At 38.7% G+C, this 23,404-nt stretch overlaps 1 protein-coding gene and 2 pseudogenes across 16 annotated transcripts in view; 2 read left to right on the top strand and 1 right to left on the bottom strand.

The window, feature by feature from the left end:
* SGMS1 (sphingomyelin synthase 1) overlaps positions 1 to 23,404 on the bottom strand; it is a 485,077-nt gene that overhangs the window by 321,251 nt on the left and 140,422 nt on the right. The gene's annotated exons all lie outside the window — the stretch shown is intronic.
* LOC143653386 (translation initiation factor IF-3, mitochondrial pseudogene) lies at positions 5,227 to 5,915 on the top strand (annotated as a pseudogene).
* Positions 9,334 to 10,559, top strand: LOC143653928 (glycosaminoglycan xylosylkinase pseudogene; annotated as a pseudogene).

Genomic DNA, 23,404 nt, shown 5'->3' on the forward strand with positions numbered 1-23,404 from the left:
GGAATGATCATATAAGAATGTGTTTGTATGTGGTTATGTACCATAAATAAAAAATAAATAAATTATAAAAAAATAAAAAATAAATTAAATGAGTCTACAATTTAAGTATTCTCACCAAACACAAAATAGAAAGGCTACTAATCATGCCTATATTATATTTTATTTACCCATATTTGTGACTATAGCCAAGAACAGCATTAACAGAAAGAATAAAAAGGCATTCTAATGTTTAATTTCTTATCTAGAATTACTTTGTAGTTAATGTGTTTTGTTTCATTTTACCTGGATCTTTGAAAAAAAAAGGTTTAATTTACTAAATTTTTCAAGGATTTTTCCTTTCAATTCCTTTCGCAGATGGGTCTTATTTGACAAAATCAGGACAACCTCTTTGCTACTGCTGAACTCATTAAAGTTTAATTTTTTATCCCTTGGGTAAACCGATTCCTTGTCCACTTTTTTTTTACCAGGTTCCCAAGGAGGACTTAACCCAGCTAAATTTTAGGAATGGGGATGAAGGCGGAAGAAGTGCAGAGTAGGAAGAAGGGAACACACAATTACATGATGAACCTCAGAGATGACAGGGCCCACAGCAACCTCCCAGAGGTCCAGTTTTGCTTAAGTTACATCACCAATTACACCAGAAAAGACAGGCTTTCCTCAGAGTTATCAGCATGCCACACTTCTACGGATTTTCCACATTTATCACTGACTGGTCACATCTTTACAAGATTAGCAATCTCATACTAAAGAGTTTTTTTTTATCAGAAGCTTAAACAATTTTTATGGAAAACATCTCTTTTCTACATTATATTTTCTAACATTATCTTTCTACACAATTTCTGCTCTCCTGTTTGAGGCTTACAAAGAGCTTAAGAAATCAAAAGTCTTAACTCACCACCCCAGACTTAAGAGTGGCTTCTGTGTCATAGCCACAACAGAATCAGGGTGTCCAGAGAAGTCGGCAATGGCCTAGAGACATCAACTCCACATCTGAACCCACCTTGCTTTAACTTTTCCCACAGGCCCAGGTACACTGATAACTCAGTACCTCCAGGTCCAGTGGAGATGGCAGTGAATTATCCCTGGCTCACAAGCCATACTGCTCCCCCAAATCCTCCCACCAACAGTGCATGAGGGCTGATAGCAACCTGCTAAGGTTGATGGCACAGAGCCTGCTAGCAGGCTGCCTCACCCTCTTCTTTCCAAGAGGAAATGGGTTGGAAATCCTATATACACATTGTTTTACTAATAAGATTTAGGGTAAAGGAGATGTAGTAGTTTGCTAAAGCTGCTGGAATGCAATATATCAGAAATAGAACAGCTTTGTAAAGGGAATTTATTACAAGTTTATAGTTCTAAGGCCATGAAAATGTCCAATTAAGGCACCAACAAGAGATTACCTTCACTCAAGAAAGGCTGATGCCATCTGGAACACCTCTATCAGCTGGGAAGGCACGTGGCTGGTGTCTGCGGGTCCCTGTTCCTGATTCTGTTGCTTCCAGCTTCTGATGCCAGTGATGACCTCTCAAGCATCTGTGGGCCTTCACTTAGCTCCTTCAGGACACAATTCTGGATTTTGGCTTGCTTAGCATCTCATGGAAAGGCACATGGTGATATCTGCTGGACTCCACCTATGTCTAGGCATCTGTTCTGTTGGCACTCCAAGCATCCCCAAAATCCATGTCTCTGTCAGCTCTGAAGCAACTGTTCTCCAAGCATCTGCATCTGAGGTTTCTCAAAAACACTTTCCCTTTTAAAGGACTCTAGTAAACTAATCAAGACCCACTTTGAATGGGTGGGGTCACATCTCCATCTAATCAAAAGGACACACCAACAATTGGGTGTGCCACATCTTCTTGGAGATAATCTAACTAAAAGCTTCCACCGTGCAACGTTGAATCAAGACTATTTATTACATTAAACTGTTTTGGTTACAAAAATAATTATACATGCTGACAGAAAACCTATAGTCCATTGGATCCTTATTTCACAAATTTGCCTGGCTTAAGATACCCTCTTAGTCCTTTAAAGTAAGAGTTGTTAGTCCTTTCTTGATACTAAATCTTTATCAATCTATCATTTCTCTGATGGCCTGACTGAAAGACTGTTATGCATCAGCAAATATTCCAAGACTCTACACTGACCTTGTTTGATCCTTGGTTCAAATCTTATTTTCTTACCAGAGTAGCTTTCTGGTCCATGGTCAAATGAACTTCAGGAGGTTTAGAAGTTTAGAACATGTGCTTCAAAACTCATAACCTTCTACTGCTAAGAGTGCTCACCTGGGATAGTGTCAGTGCTAAAATGCTGGATTTCTCTGCAACTAACCCTGCTCCTTTCTTGATGCTCTTTGCTTGGCATCACCATGTTTATTTTGTGGTGCCAAGGAGTCAAAGGAACAATATGCAGCAGTTTTTTTCAAAATAGGAGCATTTCAGGATTATTTTTGTGGGTCACAACCCTCATCTACAATGTACCGTCAGGAAGGGTGACACTGTAAGGGAAGAATCCAGAAAGAGTGACAATTCAATATGAGAGCACAAGCCACCCAAGAAGATGCCTTAAATCATTTGTTTATCCCCACTGCACTTAGACTGGGTCCCTTCCAAATATAATTAAGCTCATAACACATATACTAAGTCACACAATTCATTACATACTAAATGTCTGGTCTATTCTCAAGGAGGGCTTGGACAAAAGTAGACAAATCCAAAGAGTTCACCAGGAATGCCCTTAGCATTCTGGACAGGACAATTCTTCATAATGTGGGGCTATCCCAAGAAATGAGGGGCATTTAGTATCTGTATTAGTTAGAGTTCTCTAGAGAAACAGAATCAACAGGGAACACTTGCAAATATAAAATTTATAAAAGTGTCTCACATGACCGCAGGAACGCAGAGTCCAAATCCACAGGGTAGGCTGTGAAGCCGACAACTCAGATGGAGGGTCTGAATGAACTTCGCAGGAGAGGTTCACCAGCCGAAGCAGGAATGGAACCTGTCTCCTCTGAGTCCTCCTTTTTTAAAAGGCTTCCCATGATTAGATTTAGCATCACTAATTGCAGAAGACACTCTCCTTTGGCTGATTACAAATGGAATCAGCTGTGGATGCAGCTGACGTGATCATGACCTAATCCTATGAAATGTCCTCATTGCAACAGACAGGCCAGCGCTTGCCCAATCAGATTAACAGCTACCACAACTTGGCCAAGTTGACACGTGTCCCTAACCATGACAGTATCCCACACACTCAGCTCAGGATGCTAAATGCCAATATGCACACCCTTCCTAATCACTGTGGGGGCAACCACAAGTGCTCCCCCACCCATGTTTCCAAACAGCAGAGGAAGGGGAGACTCCACCTTCATGAAGAATATCTCTTTCTACTCCATGAGACAGAATTCATATTCAGGAAATGAAAGGAAACAAATCCGGATATGGAATTAGGTGGTTCAAGTACCACAAGGGGTCAGAGGAGACAAAGGAAGGCCAAAGGAGCTGTACAGGCTTGGATATGAACAGGAGATGGACACTATGTAACCTCCCTTAGGAGTCCAGACCAAGGTTAAAGTTTTCTGGGAAATGCTTTCTCATCTACTTCCTGGATTTCGCCTGCTTCAAATTCATTAAATGAACTAATACAAGTAAAGTACTGAACTCAGAGACTGTCACATCTCACACATTGGTAAAGTCAACTCAAAACATTATAATTGTTCCTGCCCTCCTGCTCTGGTCAAGTTTTCTCTTTGCATCTCAGGAATCCACAGAGGACAGGAGAACAGTGAGATTCCCTGGTAAAAGTCAAGGGCAATGCCAGCTTGCCCCTGATGGGCTCTTCCAGAGAACTAAACAACAGGCACTGTCCAATCATTGCCAGACAGACTATCCCTCAGCAGTGATGAAACCAGAACCTCTACTGGTTCCTTTCTACACACATCAGCTGCCCACATCAAAGAGCCATTGTTCCCAGATGTCCCATGCATTTAAAGTCCTCTGGAAACAATGTCCCTCATTGATCTTCTGTGCTCGAGTTGAGTAAAGTCATTGCCTGCTTTCTGTCTTAGTCGAGTCTTAGTCATAATTAATCTTAGTTATAATAAATATTGTCACCTTTTATTTTACAACATTGGCAATGGTAAGTTTCCTGATGTCATCTTTAAAGTTCAGGTGAAATTCATTAGGGTCAGTGAATGAGCGTTTTGTTATAGATCCTGTTCAAAATTTATTAACAGGCCACCATAAAATAGGGGCAGAATTTCTATATATATTGTGTATATACACCATGGGGCAGTGATTCTCAAACTTCTGGAGCTAATTAAGATGCCAACAAATTATCTAATTTCCAGGGCCTCAGAAAGTCTGATTCAGTAAGTTGTGGAAGCAGGAATCAGTAATTTAACCAGGTCCAGTGTTTCTTAATAGGTGATCCATGCGCCGATTTTGTGAAACACTGCCAAAGAATGCTAGTAAATACAAAACTATTACTCTCTTCTTAACATTTTATATTCTAATTCCTTGAAATGTATTCCTCACTAGCAATATATGTCTGCTAAATGTAAAATTGGAACAAGGTCACCTTAAATCTGAAAGAAAACTATAGTCCTTGCTATATGAGCTATAAGGCTCAGATGTACATATGGTAAGCCAATGCAATTAATATTCATATGTACATGTATATAAAATGTATATTTTGGTCTCCATAGAAAACATACTAAGTATAAGTAAACACCTAATCATACAACCTTGTATTTGGATAAGCATTACTAATTTTTCAATATTTCTTACCATATCCTCATGACAAAATATCTTATCTTACATCTGATTACCTGCATTAGGCTGGCATAAAGAGCTTATACAACATATATAAAGGTCAAGACAAGAACTTAAACACCCAGAACACTATTCTGTTCTTGGCTAGATGAGAAATGACAACAATATTACATGTCACGTGCAAATTCAGAGAGGCCAGAGACCAGAAACAGTTGCTTAAAGCAACAATAAAAAAAGCCAGCCCAGACAGTAAAGCTAAAGGTGAGGAGTAAGGAACAAATGAGGGGACCTGCAAGGGAAAGATGTGGTCTTAGAGGTCCTGCCTGCAGAGGAAGCGGCACTGCATCAGTTGCAGGACCGACCGCACTGGTCAGGTCACTGGAAGCTGCCATTCCCCCCTAAAGAAGAGCCTATCCTCATCAACTGGGGATAGATTACAGTTCTACCTAAAAAAAGCATGGCTGCACTTCTTCTAAAGAGGGTAATCCTCAAAACCATAAAGACTGACAATAACTGCTTTGGAAGGTGCTTTGGTAAACACATCATGCAAAAGACAGCACTAGTACGGTTGTTTGTTATTGCTTCCACCCCCAGACTCTCCTACTTAATCCATGCAAAAGCTTTTAGTGCTGTTGAAGACAGCCTACAGAAAGGCTGCCCACAGAAAGAAAAAATAAAAGAAATATAGAAACAACTTTCAGTAATGTTGGAAGAAATGAGCAGATATGATTAAACTTCTGGACAGGTGAGACCCAAGACTTGTTAAAAGGAAAAGCAACTCTGAGCCTCCAGAGTGCCAACTTATGACAGGAGTCCAGGTTCACAAAATGGCTCAGGTACAGAGAATGGGAAAAAGCTAAACCCAAAACTGGACCAACCCAGATAAAGGACTAACTTTTTCTTCAATTATTGGACAACATGATTTGGACACAAAGAGTAAACAGGTTCAGAAATGGATTGAGAAAAATTATCGAGTTCAAATTACTGTAAAAACAGGGTGAGAAAGTAGAAGAGTCAGAAAATAAAATGGAAGAGATATTTAATCAGATCCTCTAGACTATGCCTGGAATGACTACCTTCTCATCCAGGCCACATGCTATTAAAGGTAGAAAAGCTACAATGTGTGTTTGTGCTGGTTTGAAATGATGTGTGTACTCTAGAAAAGCCATGTTTGAACCCTAATCCCATTTTGTAAGGGCAGCTGTTTCTTCTAATCCCTATTCAGTATTGTATGTTTGAAACAGTAATTAGATCATCTCCCTGGAGGTGTGATTTAATTAAGTGTGGTTGTTAAACTGGATTAGGTAGAGGTATGTCCCCACCCATTTGGGTGAGTCTTGATTAGTTTCTGAAGTGCTATAAAAGGGATTCAGAGAGAGCAGAGCAGAATGACACAGCCACGAGAAGCAGAGTCCACCAGCCAGTGACCTTTGGAGATGAAGAAGGAAAATGCCTCCCAGGGAGCTTCATGAAACAGAAAGCCAGAAGAAGTTAGCAGATGATGCTGTGTTCGCCATGTGTCCTTCCAGATGAGAGAGGAACCCTAACCGTGTTCACCATGTGCATTTCCAGATGAGAGAGAAACTCTGACTGAGTTCACTATGTGCCCTTCCACTTGAGAGAAAAACCCTGAACTTCATCGGCCTTCTTGAACCAAGGTATCTTTCCCTGGATGCCTCAAATTGGACATTTCTATAGACCTGTTTTAATTGGGACATTTTCTCAGCCTTAGAACTATAAACTAGAAATTTATTTAATTCCCCTTTTTAAAGGCCACTCTGCTTCTCGTATATTGCATTCCGGCAGCTAGCAAACTAGAACAGTGTTCTTTATCCTTTGAGCAAAAAGGAAGAAGATGAATATAGACAAACTCAGGAGACCCAGAAAGGAGACATTTGGACCAAAGAAAACAGAAATGATAGAGAATCAGTCATTCTACACCCATATTTTTAATAAAAAGAAATGAGTTTCTGAAAGAAAAATAAAAAATAAAGAAAGCCATCCCAAAAGTCCCCTTGGGGAATTGGGGAAAAAGGAAGAAATACTCAACTTCACCATTTGGAGAATTTCTGATATTCTTGCAAGCAGTGGGAACAAATAAGTCAATAGGCCGAGGCCTTGATCTTGGGGTTCACCCCTATAAAACTTATTCCTGCAAAGGATAGGCTAAGCCTACTTAAAATTAGGTCTAAGAGTCACCCCCAGAGACCTCTTTTGTTGCTCACATGTAACCTCTCTCTCTAAGCCAACTCGGCACTGCCCTCCCCACTATGTGGGACATGACTCCCAGGGGTATAAATCTGCCTAGTAACATGGGACAGAACTCTCAGGATGAGCCAGAAACTTACATCAAGGGATTGAGAAAACCCTCTTGACTAAAAAGGGGAAGAGAGACATGAGACAAAATAAAGTCACAGTGGCTGAGAGATTTCAAATAGAATTAAGAGGTTATCCTGGAAGTTATTCTTATGCATTGTATAGATATCCCTTTATAGTTTATGATGTATTGCAATGGCTAGAGGGAAGTACCTGAAACTGCTGAACTGTGTTCCAGTAGCCTTGATTTTTGAAGATGACTGTATAAAGACATAACTTTTGCATGTGACTATGTGATTGTGAAAACCTCGTGTCTGATGCTCCTTTTATCCAGGGTATGGACAGATGAGTAAAAAAATATGGATAAAAAATCAATAATGGGGGGGTAAGGGGTAAAATAAATTGGGTAGATGGAAACACTAGTACTCAAGGAAAGGGAGGGGTCAGGGGTATGCAATGTATGAGTTTTTTTTCTTTTTTCTTCTTATTTCTTTTTCTGGAATGATACAAATGTTCTAAAAAATGATCATGGTGATGTATACACAACTCCCTGATGATATTGTGAGATACTGATTATATACTATGTATGGACTGTATGTGTGTGAAGATGCGTCAATAAAAACATTTAATAAAAAAAGAAAACCAGCCCAGGGGGAGATTGTGGTGATAGATTAGCAATGTTTGCCATGAGAAGAGGTGAGAAAAGTAGTGGCATCTATGTTGTACATACACTGGATATGTCACCTCTTAGAGTACTTAGAAGCACTTAAAATTGTCATAAATATCATGACTTTCCTTCACTCAACAAATATTATTTAGTGTCTTTCTATATACATTACTATACTAGGTATTAGGGATTGCACTAGTTGGAAAAGATGTATGTACCCTAGAAAAGCCATGTTTTAATCCTAATCCTTTATTTTGTAAAGGCAGCCATTTCTTCTAATCCCTATTCAATAATATATATTTGAAACTTTAATTAGACCATCTCCCTGGAGATGTGACTCAATCAAGAGTGGGTATTAAACTTGATTAGAGATATGACTTCACCCATTTGGGTGGGTCTTGATTAGTTTACTGGAATCCTATAAAAGAGGAAATATTTTAGAGAATGTGAGAGATTCTAAGAGAGCAGAGAATGACATAGCCACAGGAAGCAGAGAGTTTACCAGCCAGCGAGCTTTGGAGATGAAGAAGAAAAATGCTTCTGGGGAGTTTCATGAAACAGGAAGCCAGGAGAGAAAGCTAGCAGATGATGCTGTGTTTACCACGTGCCTTTCCAGACGAGAGAAAAACCCTAGCCATGTTTGTACTGTGCCTTTCCACTTGAGAGATAAACCCCAAACTTCATCAGCCTTCTTGAATCAAGGTATCCTGGATGCCTTAGATTGGACATTTCTTTAGACTTGCTTTAATTGGAACATTTTCACAGCCTAAAAACTGTTAACTTGCAACTTATTAAATTCCCCTTTTTAAAAGTCATTGAGTTTCTGGTATATTGCATTCCAGCAGCTAGCAAACTAGAACAGAAATGCAATTAATTACAAGTGATAAGTACTAACGAAAGGATGGACATGATGCAGTAACAGTCTCTAACCTAAGGTAGTACCTGAAAAACAATATTTGAGGGGAGAGGATAACTAAAGAAAGAATAGGAGTTATCGAGGTCAACAAATCTGAAAAAGGAGGAAGGAATGTGAGAGTGAATGTTATCAGCTGAAGAAACAAAACAGCCACTATGGCTGGATCAGAGAGAAGACCAGGAGATGGGCCAAGACCCTTGAAACCAGAATAATGATACTGGCCCTTGGCTGAGCCACCCAGTCTAGGAGATGTTTAGAGAAAGAAAAGGAGTTCTCTCAAATTCAATCAAAAGAACCAGAGTGGAACCTCATGAAGTAACGATCAGAACCTAATCTTAGGGCTCCCATCCACCTAAAAAAAAGACTTCTATTCCTGTAGCCGAAGACTTCTTTTCTGATAAAATATAAATCTCCTAAGAAGAAAGCATTAAACCTCCTGGCAGTTATTTCCACTTTAATGAGAGTGAGTTTCTGATTCTTTCCTGCCAGCAGGCAAAAGAGATTTGATGTGTCTTTCACTTTTGCCTAAAATCATCTTGACAAGAAACCTTATATTTTCTTAGAATTCACCCATTAACACCACCACTACTAATATCAGATTCTGAAGGATTAGCTCTCCTTGATAAGTGAGAGATTGGGTCAGGGGAAAAGGAAAAGAGATCAACATGAAGCTAAAGCAGCAGGTCTTGCTATTAGCAATTCTCCTTGTCATCTCTATCTTCACCAAAGTTTTCCTGATTGATAATTTAGATACATCAGCTGCCAATTGGGAGGACCAGAGGGCTTTTCACTGAATGATAGCCAGTTTGCTGGTGGAACTGAAGTCCTAGCTGGACCACGCCTTGCAGTCTCCCTGGGAGATGGCAGCCCAGTGAGTGGTTCCCCAAGAAGTATATCCTGTAGAGACACCAGAACTGGGTGAAATCACGTATGCTATGGCCACCAAGAAAATCATTAAAAACATGTGGGTTATAAAGGGACATACCTGAAAGCCTTGCTGAAACTTGAAGGAGGTCAGAAAGTTGTCTTCAAACCTAAGTGATATAGCTAAGACTACACAGTAGAAGGGGCCAAATGTCAGTTAAGATAGACACAACATAAAGGTAGCAGCCTTTTATTTGGACAGGATTCTAGGTTTCCACTGAGACTCTCTGGTGGTTGGCAGATAATCTGCAGACAGAGATCAAGCCTGTTGCCACAGAGCAGCTGTTGAGCACCTTCTTAACTCTAGGAAACAATACTTGCTTCCATGAAAAGTGTTCTCACTGCTGAGAAACAGAGCCAGCCTATGTCAATGGAGATATGATGGAAGGATCTGTCACATTTTGGCTCTCAGATGTGTGGCCTCTGTAGAAACACCAATACCTACAGGGCAGAATTTTCTGAGAGGGCAAACTGGCCAGGTGGGAGTATGATGAGAGCTACTGTGACACTGTGAAGAAAACATCCCCTTAAGACTCTGACCAATGCCTCCTGCACATCATGGAATCAGCTGTGTTTGATAACCTAATAGGCAATGCTGACCGCCATCATTATGAGACCTTTCAAGATGATGAAGGCACAAGTAGGCTCATCTTTCTCAATAATGTCAAAAACTTTGGGAACCCCATCGCTGGATGAGAGAAGCATTCTTGTTCCTCTCTATCAGTATTGTACCATTCAGGTTTCTATCTGGAATAAACTAAACTACCTAAAGAACAGTGTGCTGAACTCAGCTTTAAAACCTGCCATGGCCCTTGACCCCATCTCCCCAGGATTCTCCAGCTTTACCTGGATGTGATGGACCCATAGCTCCTGAGCATCCTGGCCACCGTGAAGCAATGCACTGACTGACCAGTTCAGGGCACACTCTGTGCGGGTGGAAAACAAGATGCCTCTTTCCCACTTGTAATTCTCAATAAAGAATATGTGAAATTTGTTTTTACAAAGATAGAAAAACAGTAATCAATTCTAAATGGTATCAGATGGATTAGAAATGGCCAGCATCAAGTTCTGGCGAAGGGGACAGAATGTCTTAGGTGTTTTCTGTGGCAGAAATTAAAACAAAGACTACAAGTTTCAGAACACAGAGCTGTTCCTGCTGACCTCCTTTTGACCTCCTTGGCATCATGTATCTTTCCTAGCAATGCGTGCATTGATTAGTCTTAATTTCTCATCCAAAGGACAAGCAGAGAAGCGGCATTGGCTAGATTAATACTGGCATTGTTTCTGGTGTGTGTGTGTTTTGAGTTAAACCTTACAGTCCTTCCTCCATACATATGGATTTTCTGAAAACACTTTACAATCTCTTATGTCTTTTTTCACTAGGGCTGCCTCCTGAGTAGAGGCAGCAAATACAACCTTGCATTCTATTGAAGAAAAAAAGAAAAAGGTCAAGAGACTGAGCATTTATGAATATAATAAGTCTAAGTAAAAAGGTTTTAAAAAAAGCAAGGAACCATAAAGAAAAGTCTGGAAAAACAGAGATGTTATAGGGACAGTATTCAGAAAGTCCCAAATTTGCTTGCGGGTTTGCTTTTATTTTTCAGCAACCATTCATGCAGCCTTTTGTGGTTATTCTAACATACTGCCAAGTACAAAGAAAAAAGGAAGAAGGAAAGAAAAGGGAAAGTTTTCTCTAATCTCCAAACCTATTTTGTTTATAACATGCAAAAATATACTGCCTCTCACAACAACATCATGCCATCCCTGTTTATAGTTAGACCTCCTTCCCTCACACACAGTATCTATAAATCACTGTTAGGTCAATTGTAACAAGTGACATTAGGCATCCACCTCTGGTCTTCCACAGTCCAAACAGTACAGGGGAATAAAGGTAACACAAAAGTTATCCTGGAGACCAAGTGTTGGCTTTCTGCACACCAGTGGATGTTTTAAGACAAACTTAGATTTTCCATTACAATATGTTCAGTTAGAAAAATGAGTCTGCAGCAAGGGGCAACTTGACTTTGGTGTAAAAACAGAGCAGTGTGGCTGATTTTCACATTATTTGTAATTATGGGAAGAGAGGAAGTGCTTCCACATGTTCACACAGCAGCAAAATAAAAAAACAGACAAATGGGAATGCCTTTAGATCAAGAGCTTCTGTGCCTCAAAGGACTTTGTTTAAAAGCTGAAGAGGTAGCCAACTCAATGGGAGAAAATATTTGGAGACCACCTATCTGACAAAGGCTTGATATCCTGTGTACATAAAGAAGTATACAGCTCAACAACAAAAGAACAAACAATCCAATTATAAAATGGGCAGAGGATATGAATAGACACTTCTCTGAAGAGCAAATACAGATGGCTAAAGAGCACATGAAGGAAAAAAAAGCACATGAAACGTTCATTTTCATTAGCTATAAGGGAAATGCAAATTAAAATGACAATCAAACACATCATCTCACACCTACAAGAATGGCTGCTATTAAACAGACAACTACAAATGTTGGAGAAGAGAAATAGGAATGCTTACTCACTGTTGGTCAGAATGAATAGTGGTGCAGCCACTGTGGAAGACAGTTTTGCAATGCCTCAGAAAACTAAATATTGAGTTACCCACCCAGTAATACCACTACTCGGTACACACCCAGAAAAGCTGGGGGCAGTGACATAAACAGACATCTGCACACCAATGTTCACAGGAGCACTATTCACAAATACCAAGAGATAGAAACAATCCAAGCATCCATCAACAGACGAGTAGGTAAACAAAATGTGGTATATACATACGATGAGGTATTTATGCAGCAGTAAGACAAAATGATGTCCAGAATCATATCACAATGTGGATGAACCTTGAGGACACAATGCTGAGTGAAATTAGTCACTCACAAAAGGACAGATACTGTACGATTTCATTATTATAATTTTGGCAAAGGTAATCTCAGAGGTTAGACAGTAGAATATAGCAGACCTACAGGTACAAAAAAGCTAGAACCAGAAGAAAGGCTAGCCAAGGAGGATGAATCTAAATGCAAGGGAGCAGAGAGACAGGATAAGTAATTAGTGGGTTTATAAGTTACATTGCCATAATGAAGGTGAGTTCGACTGAAAGAGGATGTATAGTGGCATATATTCCAATTATTAAATCTACAATTTAAAAGAAAAATCCCTTCCACCAATAAATGAAAACTACAAAATAATAAAACATTTGTTCTTTAAATTTATAGATGGTAGGTGCAAATTGAGCTTTTTCTCCAAAAAATTGGGGGGGAGGGCAAAATTAAAGAAAAATTCCAAAGGGAAATAAAGCTATGAAAACCTTTGTGAAATATTCTCTGTTTCTAATAATCAAGGAAATTCAAATGAAGTGACATTTTGATGACTTTCCTAATTAAGTTAGCAAATTTCCAAAGCTTGAGAGGTTGTTGGGAAATAAGCACTAATGAGGGGGTGATGATCTATCCAGTTGTTAAGTTATATGTCAATATATATTAGAACTCATTTCTTTCCTTTATTTTACTATTCTGCCTTATATGCACATTTCTTATAAAGAAAAAGCTCCACAGCATCTGGTTTGACATATCATCATAAATAATAGCAACATATATAGCAACAAAAGTGTAACCAGTGGAGCCGAGAGGCTATTCTGGAGACTACTCTTACATAAACTGAAACAAAGTACTGAAACCCAGAGGGCCAGCCTTTCCAAGAATATCAGTAAATTCCATCCCCTTATCCTATATTGTCGATATCCCTTTTCAACATGAAAAAGTTAGGATAGGCATACCAAAGATCCCTATAGACTGGGAATAGGATCAAAGGAGAAGGAGGACTTTAGCAGAGAAGACAGGATGTAACAGACGAGTATGACTGCTTTACCATTATGTTGATGTTTCTTTTGGCCTCTGGTGTTTTGGAACAGTAAGTGATAAAACATGAGGTTGTGGAATGGTAACTCATGCCAAACTTTGAAATCAGTTCTGTAACTACGTGTAACAGTGAGCTAAAAGACAGATCAACCAAATTTGAACAGGGTCTCAGGGAAATGAGACAACACAAAGCACACAAATATACAAATCATGGGTATCCCAGAAGGAGAAGAGAGGGAAAAGGGCCAGGAAGAATATTCAAGGAAATAATGGCTGAAAGTTTCCCAACTCTTATTATAAAAGACATAAATATGCAAATCCAAGAAGCCAAATGTATTCCAAACAAAATAAATCTGAACAGACCCACTCCAAGACACATACTAGTAACACTGTCAAACACTGAAGAAAAGGAGAAAATTCTGAAAGCCACAAGAGAAAAGCTCTTCACCACATACAAGGGAAGCCAAAGAGGACTAAGTGCTGATTTCTCATCAGACACCATGGAAGCAAAAAGGCAGAGGTACAATATATTTAAGATATTGAAACAGAAAAATTGCTAGCCAGTTCTCTACCCAACAAAGCTGTCCTTCAAAACTGAGGGAGAGTTTTAAATAGTCACAGATTAACAGAAGCTGGAAGCGTTCATTAGTAAGAGACCAGCCCTACAAGAACTACTAAAGGGAGTTGTGTCTGCTAAAAAGACAAGACTTGAGAGGCCGGAAAGGGGTACAGAATTGAAGAGGATTAGTAAGGTCAACTTAAATGGTAAAAAGAGAGGAAAATAAATAGATCTAACAAATTAAAATGGAAGGATAAGATGGTTGAAGTAAAAACTGCCTTTACAGTATTAACTTTGAATATTAATGATTAAACTCCCTAATGCACGAACACAGATTGGCAGAATGGACTAATAAATATGATCTATCTATATGCTGTATACAAGAGAGTCATCTTAGACCCAAAGATACAAATAGGTTGAAAGTAAAAGAATGGAAAAAGATATTCCAAGCAAATAGTAATCAATAAGAAAGCTGGACTAGCTTTACTAACACAGACAAAATAGACTTTAAAAGCAAAAATTTTATAAGAGATAAAGAAGGTCACAAAATAAGGAGCAATTTAACAAGAAGAAATAACAATCATAAATATTTATGCTGCTAATCAAGGTGACCCATAGCAAATGAAGCAAACACTGGCAAAACTGAAGGGAATAAACAGTAAATAGTAATAGACAACTCTACACTAATAGTGGGAGATTTCAACACACCACTCTCTTCAATAGAAAGAACATCTAAACAGAGAATCAATAAAGAAACAGAGAACCTAAATAATATGATAAACGTACTAGACCTAACAGACATATAGACCATTGCACCCAAAAACAACAGGATATATGTTCTTCTCAAGTTTTCATGGAACATTCTCCAGGAGAGACCATATGCTGAGATACAAAACAGATCTTAATAAACTTAAAAAGACTGAAATTATTTGGTTTGTTAAATTTTTTTTAATTAATAAATAAATTTTAAAAAAAGACTGAAATTACACACAGCACTTTCTCTGATCATAATGGAATGGAGCTGGAAATAACAAATGGAGAACCAGAATATATACAAATATATGGAGATTAAATGTGATGGTTGGGTTCATGTGCCAACTGGGCCAGGTGAGGTGCCCAGTTGTCTGGTCAAGCAAGTACTGGCCTGACTGTTGGTATGAAGACATTTCGTGGAGTTGAATCATCAGTGAGCTGATTACATGGATGGCTGATTGCACCTACAATCAACTTAGGGTATTGTGTCCTGTAATAAGAGACAGTTAATCCAATCAGTTGAAGGCTTTTAAGGGAGAGGTGATGACTTCAGCAGTCAAAAGAGAGAACTTTTGTCCTTACTTCAACCAGCTTGCCTCTACTGGAGAACTCATTAAAAACCTTCATCAGAGTTGCCAGCTTGCAGCCTGCCCTATGGAATCTGGACTGATGCATCCCCACAGTTGTGTGAAACACTTTTATAAAATCTCATACTATTTACAGATACCTCCTGTTGGTTCTGTTCCTCTAGAGAACCTAACTAACATATTATACAACATGCTCTTAAATAATCAGTGGCTCTAAGAAGAAACAAAAAGAAGAAAAATGAAACTCCTATCTGACACCCTATATAAAAATTAACTCAAAATGGATCAAAGACCTAAATATAAGAAGCAGTAGCATAAAACTCCTAGAAGAAAATGTAGGGATGCATCTTAATAGTTTCCCATTATCTACAATAGGGTGAATTAATTTAATCTGTAAAAGCCCAGATAGTAAATATCTGTAGGTCTACCCAACTCTGCTATAACATATAAAATATATAACTTGGGACTTGGGAAAAAAGAGGAAATATTCAACTTTCCCATTTGGAGAATTTCTGATATTCTTGCAAGCAGTGAGGACAACCAAATCAATAGGCTGAGCCCTCGATCTCGGGGTTCATCCCTATGAAACTTATTCCTGCAAAGGATAGGCTAAGCCTACTTCTAATTAGGCCTAAAGGTCACCTCCAGAGAACCTCTTTTGTTGCTCAGATGTGACCTCTCTCTCTAAGCCAACTCAGCAGGTGAATTCACTGCCTTCCCCCTTATGTGGGACATGGCTCTCAGCACTGTAAATCTCCCTAGAAACTTGGGACAGAAAGCTCAGGATAAGCTGGGACTCAGCATCAAGAGATTCAAAAGGCCTTTTTGACCAAAAGGGGGAGGAGAGACATGAGACAAAATAAAGAGTAGCTGAGAGAGTTCAACAGAGTTGAGAGGTTATCCTAAAGGTTATTCTTACGCATTTTATTGAACTCCCTTTTCAGTTTATGGTGTACTGGAATGGCTGGAGGGAAGTACCTGAAAGTGCTGAGCTGTGTACCAGTAGCCTAGATTCTTGAAGATGAATGTATAAAGATACAACATTTACAATGTGACTGTGTGATTGTGAAAACCTCATGTCTAGTGCTCCTTATTTCCAGGGTATGGACAGATAAGTAAAAAATATGGATAAAAAATAAATAAACAAATAATAGGGGGTCAAAGGGTAAAATAAATTGAGTAGATGGAAATACTAGTGGTCAATGAAAGGAAGGGATGAGGTATTTGGCATGTATGAGTTTTTCCTTTTTATTTCTTTTTCTGGAGTGATGCAAATATTCTAAAAAACAATTATCATAATGAATACACAATTATGTGATGACATTATGAGCCATCGATTGTACACCATGTATAGAATGAATGTGTGTAAAGATTTCTCAATAAAAAAAAATATACTGACCAAAAAAAAGACACATTCCCTGCCTTCATAAGACTAAAGGTAACTCAATTAATCCTTCTAAAGAGTGAGTGTGCCATGAGATATTAACAGGTGTAACCTTTAAAGAGAATCGTTTTGTAATCAAGTAATTCTGAGAAATTCCATGTTAAACAAAGTTAAGCAAATTTTCATTACCACAGGAATTCTCAAAGCCTTCAATGTGCATTGTGAATCTCACTAAAGAGGGCTATATTACACAATAATCTCAAGTCTGTTTGACCATGGAATTTTTCACATTTTTACATTTGTGTCCTGCAGAATAGACAGGGAAATGTTGAAAGTAAGAATACTCCTGGAAGGTAACCTCTAGAAGGTGGACTAAAGTTCTAATTCTTTCTATTTGCCACTATGGGTGGCTGAATAACATCTACCTCCCCCACTTGCCCAAATATATCCTTATTCTAATCTCTGGAGCCCACAAATGCTACCTAATGTGGCAAAAAAGGACTTTATAGGTGCGATTAAATTAAGGCTCTCAAGCTGGGAAGATTATCCAGGCAAGCCCTAAATGTAATTACATGTATGCTAATAAGGAGGAGGGAGAAAGAGGTTTGACACTGGACAGAAGAGGAGAAGGCAATGTGACCACAAATTAGAGTAATGTGGCCACAAGCCAAGGAATGCTAGCTGCCACCAGAATCTGAAAGAGGCAAAGGCAGTATTAGGGAATGAATCATGTATTCCACAAAAGACATGTCCATGTCTTAACTCAAGTTCCTGTGGGTGGGTTACCACCCTTTTGTAAATAGTATCTTTCACTATGTTGAGATGTGTCCAGATATAGACTCATTTGTTGCGTCACAGTGTGGACTCACTTGTGAATAGGACCTTCAAAGATCCTATTTAGATGTAGCCAACTGAATCAAGGTGGACTTAATCCATATCACTGGAGGCCTTATAAAGAGAAGGCAGAAGTCAGAGAAAGCCACAGGAGGAGACAAAGTACATCAGCATATGATGGACTGCCATCACCAAAATGACACCAACTCTGAAAGAAAACATGGCCTTCTTGAACTTGATTTTGGACTTGTAGCCTTCATAACTGTGAGACAATAAAAGCTTGGTGTTTAAGCCCATTGTGGGATATTTATCACATTGTCTGGCAAACTAAGACAAACGGATCTTCCCCTTAGAGCCTCTGGAGGGAGCCCAGCCCTGCTGTCTTGATTTGGGCCCAACGAAGCTGAATTACAGCCTCCAGAGCTATAAGAGAACAAATTTTTGTGGTATAAGTCATCAAGTTCCTGGTAATTTGTTACAACAGCCCTAGGAAACTAATACAGCCACAACAACAATCACATGCTATGGTCTTTGCTGACATTAAATATTCTGAAATGAAGTCAAATTAGTCTTGTCCACAATTAGCCCTGGTTAGTGAGGTTTCATCATCCACTTAAGGGAAACAGCATAACTCAATTGTTAGGACCCTGGCATCCCTCTGCCTATATCCAAATCCCAGCTTTAATATTTACTAATTAATTATATGATTTGGGTCAAAGTGTTTAGTCCCCTTTCTGACTCAGTTCTTATATGTAAAATAGGACAATATTCATGGAGTCACTTTATTAATTAGATGAGATCATGTATAAAAAGCATGTAGTAACAGTTTCTGTTATAAAATAAGCACTCAATAAATGAAAACTACTACTATTACATTATAAAATTGCTATTATTTAGGCAAAATGACAATTTTCACCCCAAGCTAAATCTCATATTCTTTTACTCTCAGTTCAACAAGCTGCAAATCATTACCCAATACTTAGGACTTTTAAAATTATCTCAGTAAGGTAAAGTAGGTGGAAATATGCACTTTTGATGCATATTTCTCTGAACCACTGCTTTTGGGTATCTGATCTGATAAATTATGACAGTTAATAGTTTCAAGATATATGCTTAAAATCATGCATGAAATTCATTTCATTCATTAAAATAAAACTAAAGATACTCTACTTTTATGAAACATCTATATTAGTTAGGTTCAAAGTGTCAACAAAGATTTATTTTCTTAATCTTTAAACTGTTGATGCTTTACCAAGTAGTCTTTATCTTAATGTTTAATTAGATTCAGAACAACAGATAAATTATTCTGATAAGTCCCAAAGTAGGAATGGTACAAAGCATCTGAAAACAGCAAGGGAGATGAAGGGTCTTGGTATACTGCACAAGTCTTTACAGTATATCTTTTATCTCTTGGTCTCTCTACCCAGCTATCACTATTTTCCACAGGCAATCTAAGTCCCACCTGCTGCCTCATGCTACAGAATCCCCAGACACAATGGGTGACTTGGAAGCTATCATATAGCCTAATAAAAAATGTCAGGTTACCAATGGTCAAGTGGTGCTTAGACTCAGAACTTCAATTCACAAAGCTTTTAAGAGTCTCCTCTTAAAATGGAAGTATCCCTAGGTAAGTTAGTATTTTAATTCTTCCTTAAATTCTTCAGAACTCATTAATTTAAAGGATTAAAAAGTAAGCTTGACCTAAGAATGACAAAGATTCTGAAAAAGGATATGGGAAAAATCATACCAGTTTCACAGTTTCTTTCAGTACCCCAATTAAGAATTCTTAAGAAAATGGTGGAAGGCTCCCTTGGTCAAGGGACCCAATCTATTTATTCTCCTTTACAATCCTGATGAAGCAGGATGGGCAAGAAGACTTGCATCTCTATGAGATACCAACAGATAACATGAGAAAAATGGTCAAGACCTACCTAGAACCTGGAACTGAAAACCTCCAACAAAGGTGAACATAGGCTGCCCACTTTCTAGGGACTGTCCCAGGTAGGCAGGTCACACACTAATTTAGTGTAAGAGACAGGTGACAGGTAGATAGCAAGCTCCCTCACTTCCTCCCTCACTTCAACAAGATTGGTAACCATAGCCACAAAAGTTACTAGATCACTAGGTAAGAATGAAACAGGAGTGATAGCAACACAACCAACAAATTTCCCACTCCCAAACCACCCCAAGATGCCAGTGGGAGTCAGTGTGTGCTATCAGAAGTGGCAAAGAAGCAGCAGCTAAGAGGTGGCTGGGCAGAGACCAGCTCTAAGGACTGAACTTAAAAAGAACTCGAAAGGTCTTCAGACATCCCTGGATCATGCAGGTAAGTAGGAACTTGGCCAAAAGCATAGAAGTGAGGTCTCAGAGGGCAAGTTCATTGGGGATTCAATTCTCTATGCTGATTATCACATAATAATCACCTGGGCTGTCCTCCAGAAGGCACTAAGTAGCTGCGATGGCACAAGGCACATAAATGTTGGTTTGGTTTGTAGTAGAAACAAACATAAATAAATGGGTGTGGAAGAAAAGGAAAATAAGTCACACCTCTGGCCACATTCAAGAAACAGAGATAACATTCATTCACCCCACAGTGACAAATACATGCACAACTATAACCATACAGTGTAGTTAACTTTCAGTAAAATGTAACAATAAAATAAAATTGTCCTGGTGTGTCAAACAGAAAAAGACGACACAGGACACAAAAAAAGTCCCGCTAAGGTCTGCAAATTCAGAAAAAAGCAAACCTAATCTAGTGAAAAGTTTAAACGTCAGCAATTTTTAAGAAGCAGCTCCTTTATTTTTTATGTAAGACAGTGGTGGTAAACTCAAATGCCAAAGGGCCTAGGCATATGTAGGTTAAAAGGTTGCAGGCAGTGTGTGTGGTACATTGAATTATACACCTCAGAAAAAAAAATGTTTTTTTTTCTTATCCGTTTCCATTTACAATTTACTTGTGAATAGGACCTTCTGAAGATGACATTTTTAGTTAAGGTGTGGCCCCACTGAGTGAGATTGGACTATAATCCTATTACTAAAAGCCACAAAGAAGACCAGAAGCTGGAAGTTAAGAGGATCAGGAAGAGAAAGGAGAGGACATCACCATATGCACTGCCATACAACAAAAAAACAAGGATCAAGAATCACTAGCCAGCAGCTAGCCCATCTCAGAATGCACGGTCTTTGGGAAGAAAAGCATCACTTTTTCTTATGTTGGACTTACTGTTGGACTCTTCTAGGCCTCAAAACTGCGAGCCAATAAATTCCTGTTGTTTAGCCAACCCATTATATGCCATTTTCTTAGCAGCCAGGAAACTAACACAGTAGGTTTGGAAACTTGGAAGGTGCACACCTGATCCAGGAGGAGCACTGGACGCAGTAGCAGAACGTAAATAGCCCTAGGTAGGGACCTGAGATGGTTGAAGGGTTACCCCAGTACAGCCCATTTAGAGGCTCACAGAACCACTGACTATCTGATTGCTTCCTTTTAAAATTATAAAAGACCTGAGTGAAAAAATTTAGTTCTGAGCGGGCCACGGTGGCTCAGCAGGCAGAGTTCTCGCCTGCCATGCTGGAGACCCGGGTTCGATTCCCAGTGCCTGCCCATGCAAAAAAAAAAAAAAAAAAAAAAAAAGATTAATTCCAAGGGAGATAAATTAAGAAGTAAAAAGTCTTTCCCTTCTACTCCCCCAATTACTATCAGATTAGATCACTATGCATCCTTCAGACATACATAAAGTTCTACAAGTTTCTTTTTTCACTCAACAATACATCATGGACATCCTTCTATATCAGTACATTCAGATCTAGAGCATTCATTTTGCCAAACACAGAATGCGAATACAGTATATTAATGCTAGGGGCCCAGAAAGCCTCAATGCCAATCCATTCCACCTAACAGAAGGGGTCCCCAGAGGTCCTGGATGGCTCTAATCGCGCAGGAAAGGAGTCAGACTCCCGACATGGGGTTGCACCAGCAAATATCACCATCATCATGTCATCATCTTTGCTTTCCAAAGGGCCTAAGAAAGAAAACAGGCAAAGGCTTCCCACGTGGCAGGTAAGGAGCAAGAAGGGAAATAAAATTATCTTAGAGCAAAATAACAAATTGTAACCAGTGAAGAAAATCTCCTATACATCAACTTTGTTTTTTTTTAGCTAGCAAATACTTAAAATCATTCTAAATTCATAGAAGTTACTAAATTAGATTTCATTCATCCAGCAACCATATTGTACATATTTCCAAAACACATTTAAAGTGGTGTCAACTTAGATTTTCATGAAGTTCACAATCTTCCAGCTCCAAGCTTTAAAGAAACAGGGCAAGATCTGGCTAACAAATAAGCTGCCTATCCCAGCCAACCAGAAGACGTTAATCACTAGGCCTTGTCTGTAGATCAGAGCTGCACTGGTGGAATAAATGATGAGGTTGAGGCCCTCAGGTTCAAAAATCATCCTTATAAGGAAACATTTATTAAAAGAAAGAAATTTTGTATTTAAAATATCAATTCTGTCAGTGACTTAAGGCACTGAAAAGCTAATTAAGTTTTCAGACTTTTAGAAACTTCCAGATATAGAAAAAAACTCTCTGAAGATAAAGCTTTATCTATATTTTAAAGATATGGTATAGCTCCCAGATATAGAAAAAATCTCTCTAAAGATATAAACTCTCTGGGGGTTGTTCATATGAAACTTAACCCCACAGGGGATAGGTCAAGCCTACTTAAAATTAAGCCTAAGAGTCACCCCCAAGAGAACCTCTTTTGTTGCTCAGATGTGGCCTCTCTCTCCAGCCAACACAGCAAGGAGACTCACCACCCTCCCCCTGTCTACGTGGGACATGACTACCAGGGGTGTGGATCTTCCTGGCAGCGTGGGACAGAAATCCCAGAATGAGCTGAGATTCAGCATCAAGGGATTGAGAAAAACTCTAGAATGAGCTGAGACCCAGCATCAAGGGATTGAGAAAACCTCCACCAAAAGGGGGAAGAGTGAAATGAGACAAAGTGTCAATGGCTGAGAGATTCCAAACAGAGTCGAGAGGTTATCCTGGAGGTTATTCTTATGCATTAAGTAGGTATCACCTTGTCCTTCAAGATGTAGTGGAGAGGCTGGAGGGAACTGCCTGAAAATGTAGAGCTGTGTTCCAGTAGCCATGTTTCTTGATGATGACTGAACAATGATAAAGCTTTCACAATGTGACTGTGTGATTGTGAAAACCTTGTGTCTGATGCTCCTTTTATCTACCTTGTCAACAGATGAGTAGAACATATGGAATAAAAATTAAATAATAGGGGGAACAAATGTTAAAATAGATTTAGTTTGAAATGCTAGTGATCAATGAAAGGGATCAGTAAGGGGTATGGCATGTAAAATTTTTTTTTTCTTCTGTTTGTTATATTTTTCTGTTATCTTTTTATTTCTTTTTCTGAATTGATGCTAATGTTCTGGGAAATGATCATGATGATGAATATGCAACTATGTGATGATATTGTGAATTGCTGAGTGTATGTGTTGGGAATGTTTGTGTTTCTGGTAATTTTTTTTAATTAATAAAAAATTAAAAAAAAAAAAAAGATATAAACTCTCTGGAGGCCAAAGCCTACCTGCAAGGCTAGCTTTTCATGCATTTTAGGAAAACTGACCTCAAACTAAAATCAGCATTTCTTAGAGCCTCTAAGAAACTCTATTTCAGATAAACACAAATTTCAGAAATAAGTTGTTCTTTTATTCTATTAGCATATTAGCACTCTTTGCTAGATAAAGAAAATACTTAATCTTCTGGATTTTTTTTTTTTTAATCTTGGCTAGCTGAAAGGA

Source organism: Tamandua tetradactyla, chromosome 13 (assembly GCF_023851605.1).
Source record: "Tamandua tetradactyla isolate mTamTet1 chromosome 13, mTamTet1.pri, whole genome shotgun sequence".
NCBI lineage: Eukaryota > Metazoa > Chordata > Mammalia > Pilosa > Myrmecophagidae > Tamandua > Tamandua tetradactyla.